Here is a 9,009-nt window from a genome sequence, read left to right on the forward strand (position 1 = left end):
TCTCCTTTAGAATGGACTGCTTGGATCTCCTTGCAGTCCAAGGGACTCTCAAGAGTCTTCTCCAACACCACAGTTCAAAAGCATCAATTCTTCGGCGATCAGCTTTCTTCACAGTCCAACTCTCACATCCATACATGACCACGGGAAAAACCATAGCCTTAACTAGACAGACCTTTGTTGGCAAAGTAATGTCTCTGTTTTTTAATATACTATCTAGGTTGGTCATAACTTTCCTTCCAAGGAGTAAGCATCTTGTTATTTCACAACATAGTGACCTTTTTATTCTAGTACTGGTTTTTACTTTAAAGCCTGTTTTATCCAGTCGTATTGTTATGCCAGCTTTCTTTTGATCAGTGTTTGGTGATGTGCCTTTTTCCCTTCCCAGTTCTTTACTCTGCACTATACTGTGTCCTTAAGTTTTAGGTATTTAGTCACTTGCTGTTTACAGAATGTCAAGTGTGCTTTTACCCTTGTCTGGGAATTGAGGCTGAGGCCCAGAGGTGAGGACAAAAGGCATTAAACCACCCCACATTCTGATTTTGTGCAGCCTGAAGGCACGGGGACAGTCACTTACCTATAGAGCTTACAAGGAGGCACCACTTTCGAACTGACACTGTCCCTCCTGCCACTCCCCCCCACCCCCCAGCATAAACAGGACTACAAGAGAAGGGGTTTCTGGGCCGTCCCTCCCTTTCCACTGTGTAAGAGAGATCTGGGTCCCCTTTTGTGGAGCCCGGAAGTGTGGCTTAGGGCTCTCTTCCATTACAGGGAAGATGAGGAGGGTATGTGATACATGTTTCCTGAAGTCTGTGGGAATGGTGGAACGTGGAAGCAGGCAGTTTTTAATGTAGCAATTTCTGAAGGCTTTATACATCACCAGGAAAACATGAGGCTACTCCCACCTGGCTCAAGTTCCCCTCAATCCCTGATGGTCCAGTGCAAGACCCAAGCATCTTCCTCGTCTTCTTATAGAGCACAGAGGTTAGACAGGGTGGGACAGGGACCCTGCCACTGTCCACATCCACACAGGGCCACAGACCAAGTAATGGGTACCTACCCCTGGGAAGAATTAGGGGCAAACGCTTCTAGTTACCCCTCTGGGAGTGAATCTCAGTGCGAGAGAAGGACAGGGTGAAGCTGAGCCCTGCCCCAAGATAACCTCCCCTATTGCCTCCCTGGAAACCACTGTAGCAGCAGAGGCCTGTGGCCTCCAGTTGGAACCCAGGGGAGGGAGGGCTCCGGTCAGCACACACAACCATGTTCTCCTTCAGCTCCCTTCCAAATGCTCCATGCCTTGGCCCAAAGTGAGGCTTTGCAAAGCTCTAAGCTAGAGTGTGGTCTTCCCAGGTGGCGCTTGTGGTAAAGAACCTGCCTGTCAATGCAGGAGATGTAAGAGACTTGGGTCCGATCCCCGGGTTGGTAGGATCCCCTGGACGAGCTCACGGCAACCCACTCCAGTATTCTTGCCTGGGGATTCCCACGGACCAAGGAGCCTGGCAGGCTACAGTCCATGGCGTCACACCGAATCACACACAACTGAAGCGATTTGTCACGCACACACATAACCTAGAGTGTGGGTAAAGGAAGCTGGGAAGACAGGACAGAGAAAGGAGGAAGGGTTTGATGAGCAGACCGTGTGCTCTCCTCACTTCAAGCCACTCACTAGTGCCCCAGACAGATCTAGCCTGAACTGGAGTAGTAGGGGTCCTGGCTCTGACTGAGTTCAAACATGGTTCAGACTGGAGGCTGGAATGAGACTTTCTGACAACAGAAAGTTTTTGAAACATTTTGGAATCTCAAAAAGATGTCATTATTGTACTGAATAACCAGTAAGGAAAGAAGGGTTGACATAACACAGTTATGGGGCAGTCATTGGAAAGGGGGAAACTATTTTATGTTTATGCCCCCAGTGAGTTAATATTTCTCATAAAACTTCAAAGCATAGAGCTGGATTTTTGCATAGTTTTATAATCTGATAATATGTCTCCTTGATATTTATTTGTTTGGCTGCACCAGGTCTTAGATTTGGCACATGGGACCTTTGATCTTCATTGCAGCACGCTGGATCTTTAGTTGCAGCATGTGAACTCTTAGTTGTGGCTTATGGGATATAGTTCCCTGACCAGTAGTGGAACCCAGGTCCCCTGCATTAGGAGTGTGGAGTTCTAGTCACTGTACCACTAGGGAAAGTGAAGTCACTCAGTCGTGTCCGACTCTTTGCGACCCCATGGACTGTAGCCCACCAGGCTCCTCTGTCCATGGGATTTTCCAGGCAAAAATACTGGAGTGGGTTGCCATTCCCTTCTCCAGGGAATCTTCCCGACCCAGGAATCAAACCCCAGGCTCCCGCATTGCAGACAGACGCTTTACCCTCTGAGCCACCAGGGAAGCTAGGGAAATCCCTGACAACTTGTCTTTCAAATGAAGAGCTTATTTTCTTTATAGTGAAAATAGATATATTTGGACTTTTTTTCTGTCATCTTATTTTGTGATCTTTATTTTATTGGAACTTTGTTTCTTTCCCCCTTTCTCTACCTTCTGTTAGATTAATCAGATTTTCTTTAGACCTCTTCTCTCTCTGCTATGAACCATTCTACCTCTTTCCTTTAGCAGCTATTATGAACATAATAAATATGCATGTTTGACTTAGAAGGTCTGAATGTAGTCTCTCTCTCTGCCCTTCTCGTGAGATCATCAGGGTTACGGAAGGCTTTCACTGAAGTTATGCTCCATCCTTCTTACATGTTGTCTGGGGTTGTAGTTCCATTTGTCTTGTATCTCCTAGACTTGTCTTTATTATTGTCTTATAAAGTCAGTGCATGTTGAGATTTAGCCATGATTACTAAATTTATTTTGCTCGTCAGTTTTCTTGTGTCCTTCTTACTGCATTCAAGTTTCCTCTTCTCAAAGTATAGTCCTCGGTAGTTTTTCAGTGAGGTTTTATAAATGGTATATTTCCAATTTTTATCTTCTGAAAATGTCTTTATTTGGCTTTGCTTGTATGTGATAGATTGATCAGGGTGTGAAATCTGGGTTGACAGTTATTTTCCATCAACACTCTTGTAGGTGTTTGTCCATTGTCTTCTGACCTCCGCTTTTATCATAGAAGAGCCTATTGTCAATCTAATAGTTCTTTCTTTGATGTCAATCTGCCTTTTTCTCCAGCTGCTTTTAGGATTTCTGCTTTGCTTTTGGTGCTCTAATTTCACCACAGTGTTTATACATGTGGATTTACATTTGTGTCTCTTAGATTTGAGGATTTATGTCTTTCATTAATTCTTGAAGAATGTTAGTTATTCTTTCAAAAATATTTATTTTCTTCTAATTTCCTAATGATCTCTTTCTAGGTGAGAAAACCCGATTTGATAGATGTATGGGAGGTGTTCCTAGTCTCTCTTCTCAACATACGATGTGTTTCCATCCATCATTACATCTGCCTTTCATTCTGGGTACTTTCTTCATCTATTCATTTAAGTAATTCTTCCCATCTGTGTCTAGAAGTGCTGCTTAGCCTTAACAAGTCCATTGATTTTTCAATTTTCAGTGGCTCTATTTTCTTCTGTTTTCTTTTTAATAGTATCTTGATTTTTCTTAAGGTTTGTTGATTTCTATTAACCTTGCTTTTTCTATGCTGCTTCCTTTTTGCCCTTTTTTTTTTTAATAACAATATATGGAGTTTATTTACTTTTAGTTGAACAGCTTTTGGAATCTTATTTTCCCAGTTAGGGATTGAACCTGATCCTCTGCAGTGAAAGTGCAGAGTCCTAATCACTGGGTGACCAGGGAATTCCCCGTCCTTAGTTTTTATAAAGTATAAGAATATTAACATTCTAGTCTATTTTTAATTACTTTACCTAAATTCAAGTTCTTGGATACTTACTCTTGCTGTTTTGTTTCCTTGTGGATTTTGCAATTTCTGATCGTGAGCTTATATTGAGCTGGGTTTGTGGTCTGGATTGTGGGGTAGTTCCTCCTGTGTTTGTTTCTCTCAGCCAGCAACCTCAAGTGCTTTCGTTGGCCTAGGTCCAATTTTAACGTCAATTTATCAGCCCTGAGGGTAATATAAACTTGAATCCCAGTCTCCATAAGGTACTAGCTGTGGTTTTGGATTCTCAAGGAAGATATCACCCCATCCGTTACCATCAGTCAGCGCCTCAGTTCAGTTCAGTTCAGTCACTAAGTCGTGTCCGACTCTGTGACCCACGGACTGCAGCACGCCAGGCCTCCCTGTCCATCACCAACTCCCTGAGTTTGCTCAAACTCATGTCCGTTGAGTTGGTGATGCCATCCAACCATCAGCTAAGCTCGGAGCTTAGCTTGAGATAGCAAGCCTTTTGTCATCTGTGGCAGCCATGGAGTCATGCCACCGAGATCTCCGTTTAAGAGCTTACCATTCAGCTACAAGAAGTGCAGTTAGCTGACCGGTTACCGATGCTGTTGTTCAGTCACTCAGTCACGGCTCATGGCCTGCAGCATGCCAGACTTCCCTGCCCTTCACCATCTTCCGGAGTTTGCTCAAACTCATGTCCATTGAATCGATGACACCATCCAACCATCTTGTCCTCTGTTGGCCCCTTCTCCTGCCTTCAATCTTTCCCAGCGTCAAGGTGTTTTCCAATAAGTCGGCTCTTGGCAACAGGTGGTCAAAGTATTTTAGCTTGAGCTTCAGCATCAGACCTTCCAATGAATATTCAGGACTGATTTCCTTTAGGATGCACTGGTTTGATCTCTTTGCCATCCAGGGGACTCTCAAGAATCTTCTCCAACATCACAGTTCGAAAGCATCATTTCTGCCCAACACAAGACTCCTCTAATGGGCAATATTTGCTCTAGAATCCTTTGTTCAGTTGGCTGAAACTTTGTCAAGGCTGCATCATGGTCTATTCCTGCTCCCCAAACCTGCTGCTTCTCCTCTTTCCTTTCACAGATGCTGGATCTGTGTCCTGGTCTGAGATGTTGTCTGCAAAACTCCATTTCCTCCTCCTTTTACCTTTATAGGCATCATTCTCCAATAATCCTCTTGTACTTTAAGCTATGTCTCAGCACCCACTTCCCAAGGCCCCAAATAACATGTTGTCTTTTGGGGTTAGGATGCACTTTTTTCTGATCCATACATTTTCTGGGGATGAGACCTTGAGGGGACTTTATCTGGAGGTGTTAGCTCCAACTTCTCACCTTGAGGGGCCCAAGGCCTGTATACTCTTCTCTCCACCCCAACTCTAGGTATGTATGGCTGCTACTCTCAGGCTTCCAACATGGCTGCTCTCTTTTATCTTCATTTCTGGCACAATATGATTTCCCTTTATTCCTTTTTATATTAGCTCTCTATTTGAAAGTACATTTATTATATCCCATCTGGAAGTTCTAGGTATTTGTATCAGGAGTGTGCTCAGTATTTTATATTTATTACTTTTTGACTAAGAACTTTAAGACAGAAATTATTTAAGTGTATATACTTAATGTCTAAATTGTGCTTTTAAGATTTTTAAATAATCATGTATAAATTGTACAATACTCAGGGTGAAAAGAAATTTGATATGCAAATCAGAAACTTTGTTTTACAACCGTCAGGGAATAAAGTCCTCCTTATGACTTGTAAGTTTATCGCTTCTTTTTTTTTAAATTGAAGTGTAGTTGATATACCGTATTGTGTTAGTTTCAGGTGACAGCAAAGTGATTCAGATTTTTTTATATTATAAGTTATTGAATATAGTTCCCTTTGCTATATAGTAAATCCTTTTTGCTCATCTGTATTATGTATAGTAATATCTCTGCTTTTCAATATGCTATCTAGGTTGGTCATAACTTTACTTCCAAGGAGTAAGCGTCTTTTAATTTCATGGCTGCAATCACCATCTGCAGTGATTTTGGAGCCCAAAAAAACAAAGTCTGACACTGTTTTCACTGTTTCCCCATCTATTTGCCATGAAGTGATGGGACCAGATGCTATGATCTTAGTTTTCTGAATGTTGAGCTTTAAGCCACCTTTTTCACTCTCCTCTTTCATTTTCATCAAGAGGTTTTTTAGGTCCTCTTCACTTTCTGCCATAAGGGTGGTGTCATCTACATATCTGAGGTTATTGATATTTCTCCCGGCAATCTTGATTCCAGCTTGTGCTTCTTCCAGCCCAGCGTTCCTCTTGATGAACTCTGCATATAAGTTAAATAAGCAGGGTGACAATATACAGCCTTGATGTACTCCTTTTCCTATTTGGAACCAGTCTGTTGTTCCATGTCCAGTTCTACTGTTGCTTCCTGACCTGCATATAGGTTTCTCAAGAGGCAGGTGGTGTGGTATTCCCATCTCTTTCAGAATTTTCCACAGTTTATTGTTATCCACACAGTCAAAGGCTTTGGCATAGTGAATAAAGCAGAAATAGATGTTTTTCTGGAACTCTTTTGCTTTTTTGATGATCCAGCGGATGTTGGCAATTTGATCTCTGGTTCCTCTGCCTTTTCTAAAACCAGCTTGAACATCTGGAAGTTCGTGGTTCACGTATTGCTGAAGCCTGGCTTGGAGAATTTTGAGCATGACTTTACTAGCGTGTGAGATGAGTGCAATTGTGCAGTAGTTTGAGCATTCTTTGGCATTGCCTTTCTTTGGGATTGGAATGAAAACTGACCTTTTCCAACAAAGGTCCATCTAGTCAAGGCTATAGTTTTTCCAGTGGTCATGTATGGATGTGAGAGTTGGACTGTGAAGAAAGCGGAGCGCCAAAGAATTAATGCTTTTGAACTGTGGTGTTGGAGAAGACTCTTGAGAGTCCCTTGGACTGCAAGGAGATCCAAGCAGTCTATCCTAAAGGAGACCAGTCCTGGGTATTCATTGGAAGGACTGATGCTGAGGCTGAAACTCCAATACTTTGGCCACCTCATGCGACGAGTTGACTCACTGGAAAAGACTCTGATGCTGGGAAGGATTGGGGGCGGGAGGAGGTGGGGACGACAGAGGATGAGATGGCTGGATGGCATCACTGACTCGATGGACATGAGTTTGAGTGGACTCTGGGAGTTGGTGATGGACAGGGAGGCCTGGCGTGCTGTGATTCATGGGGTCGCAAAGAGTCGGACACGACCGAGCGACTGAACTGCGCTGACCTGATTATGTGCAGTGTGTGCATCTGTTAACCCCATACTCGTACCTTCTGTCTCGTCACCTTTCCCCTTTGGTGACTCTTAGTTTGTTTTGTATCTCTGTGACTACTTCTGTTTTATAAATAAATTCATTGGTATCATTTTTTTAGATTCCACATATAAGCGATATCATATAGTATGTCTTTTTCTGATTAGTGTGATAATCTCTAGGTTCATCCATGTTGCTGCACATGGCAATATTCCGTTATTTTTTATTGTCGTTGTTGTTCAGTCACTAAGTCACGCCTTTGTAGATCCCATGGACTGCAGCACGCCAGGCTTCCCTGTCCTTCACTGTCTCCCAGAGTTTGCTCAAACTCATGTCCACTGAGTCAGTGATGCCATCCAGCTGTCTCATCCTTTGTTGCCCCCTTCTCCTCTTGCTGAGTAATATTCCATTGTGTAAGTATAACACATCTTTTTAAACCAGTCATCTGTTTATGGGCATCTGGGTTGTTTCCATGTCTTGGCTATTATAAATAGTGCTGCTATGAATGCTGCAGTACATGTATCTTTTCAAATTAGACTTTTTGTATTTTCTGGATATATGCTCAGAAATGGGATTGCTGAATCATATGGTGAGCCTGTTTTTAGTTTTTTTAAGGAACTTCCATACTATTTTCCATAGTGACTGACCAGTTTATATTCCCACCAACAGCATAGGAGGGTTCTTTTTTCTCCAGACTGTTTCCAAAATTTATTATTGGTAGACTTTTTGATGAGGGCCATTTTGACTTGTATGAAGTAGTACCTCATTACAGTTCTGATTTGCATTCTCTAATGATTAGTGATGTTGAACATCTTTTCATGTGATTGTTGGCCATCTGTATATCTTCTTTGGAGAAATGTCTACTTAGGTCTTCTGCCCATTTTTTGATTGGGTGTTTTTTTCTTTATTGAACTGTAGAACTGCTTGCATAGTTTGGAAATTACCCCCTTGTTGGTCGCATCATTTTATTGCTTCATTTTTACACATTTACCTTTATGCTGTTTCCAGGAACACATGATATGGAGAGAGTCTAGTGAAATGACAGATGGTGTCTGAGCAAGTATCTATAGAAAACATGGGAGGCATTAATCCCACCTGCAGAGACTGGGGAAGGCGGGGTGACATGATCTGAGTGGTGAGAAGGGACACACCAGGTGGATGAGCCAGTGGGCAAAGGGAGGGCACACATGGTCTGCAGGGGGAGCAGCACTTGCAGAGATGAGGAACAGCACGATGCTCTGGGAAGGGCAGGTGGGTTTGGTTCACCTACAAGGTCAGATGCAAGGGGAGCTGCAGGAGAAGGGGCAGGGAAGGAACCACCTGAGTTGCTACACTGAAGTTTAGATTCTCAATGCAGGTGATGGAGTCCCTGGAGGACTTTAAACTGGGAATGAGAGGGATCACATCTCCCGGTTAGAAAGGTCACCCTGGGTCTATGTGAGAGAAGCAGCAGTGCAGGATGGGGTCAGAATCACAGACTTTCCCAGAAGGACTTCTGGCAAGCATTTGCTGATGTGGAAGAAAGATTGGTAAACAGAGAAAAAGAGACAAGGTGACAGGAACTTTAGAGGAGGGGACATCTTCTCCAGGAGGGAGACCTAAAAGAGTAATGGTTACACGCAGTCAGCACGGTCTCCAAGGATCTCGGTGCTGTTGCACTGGTTAAGGTGCAGCCGACCCACCTTGTCCTCAGTCTGCCTGTAAACATGACAGTGATGTAGCTCTACTACTTAACAGTGGACAGTCGGAAGGGATGGGGGCCATTTTTGGAAGCACAGGAATGAGAACAAAGCTGTAGAAAGATGAAGGTAAAGAAAGATGTCAACAGGAGGCAGGCAGCAGATGGGTACCTTCTGATAGGGAACAGAGGGTGGCCAGGATGAAGG

This window comes from Moschus berezovskii, chromosome 3, assembly GCF_049115385.1.
Source record: "Moschus berezovskii isolate FMDL1 chromosome 3, NW_MosBer_1.0, whole genome shotgun sequence".
In the NCBI taxonomy this organism is placed as follows: Eukaryota; Metazoa; Chordata; class Mammalia; order Artiodactyla; family Moschidae; genus Moschus; species Moschus berezovskii.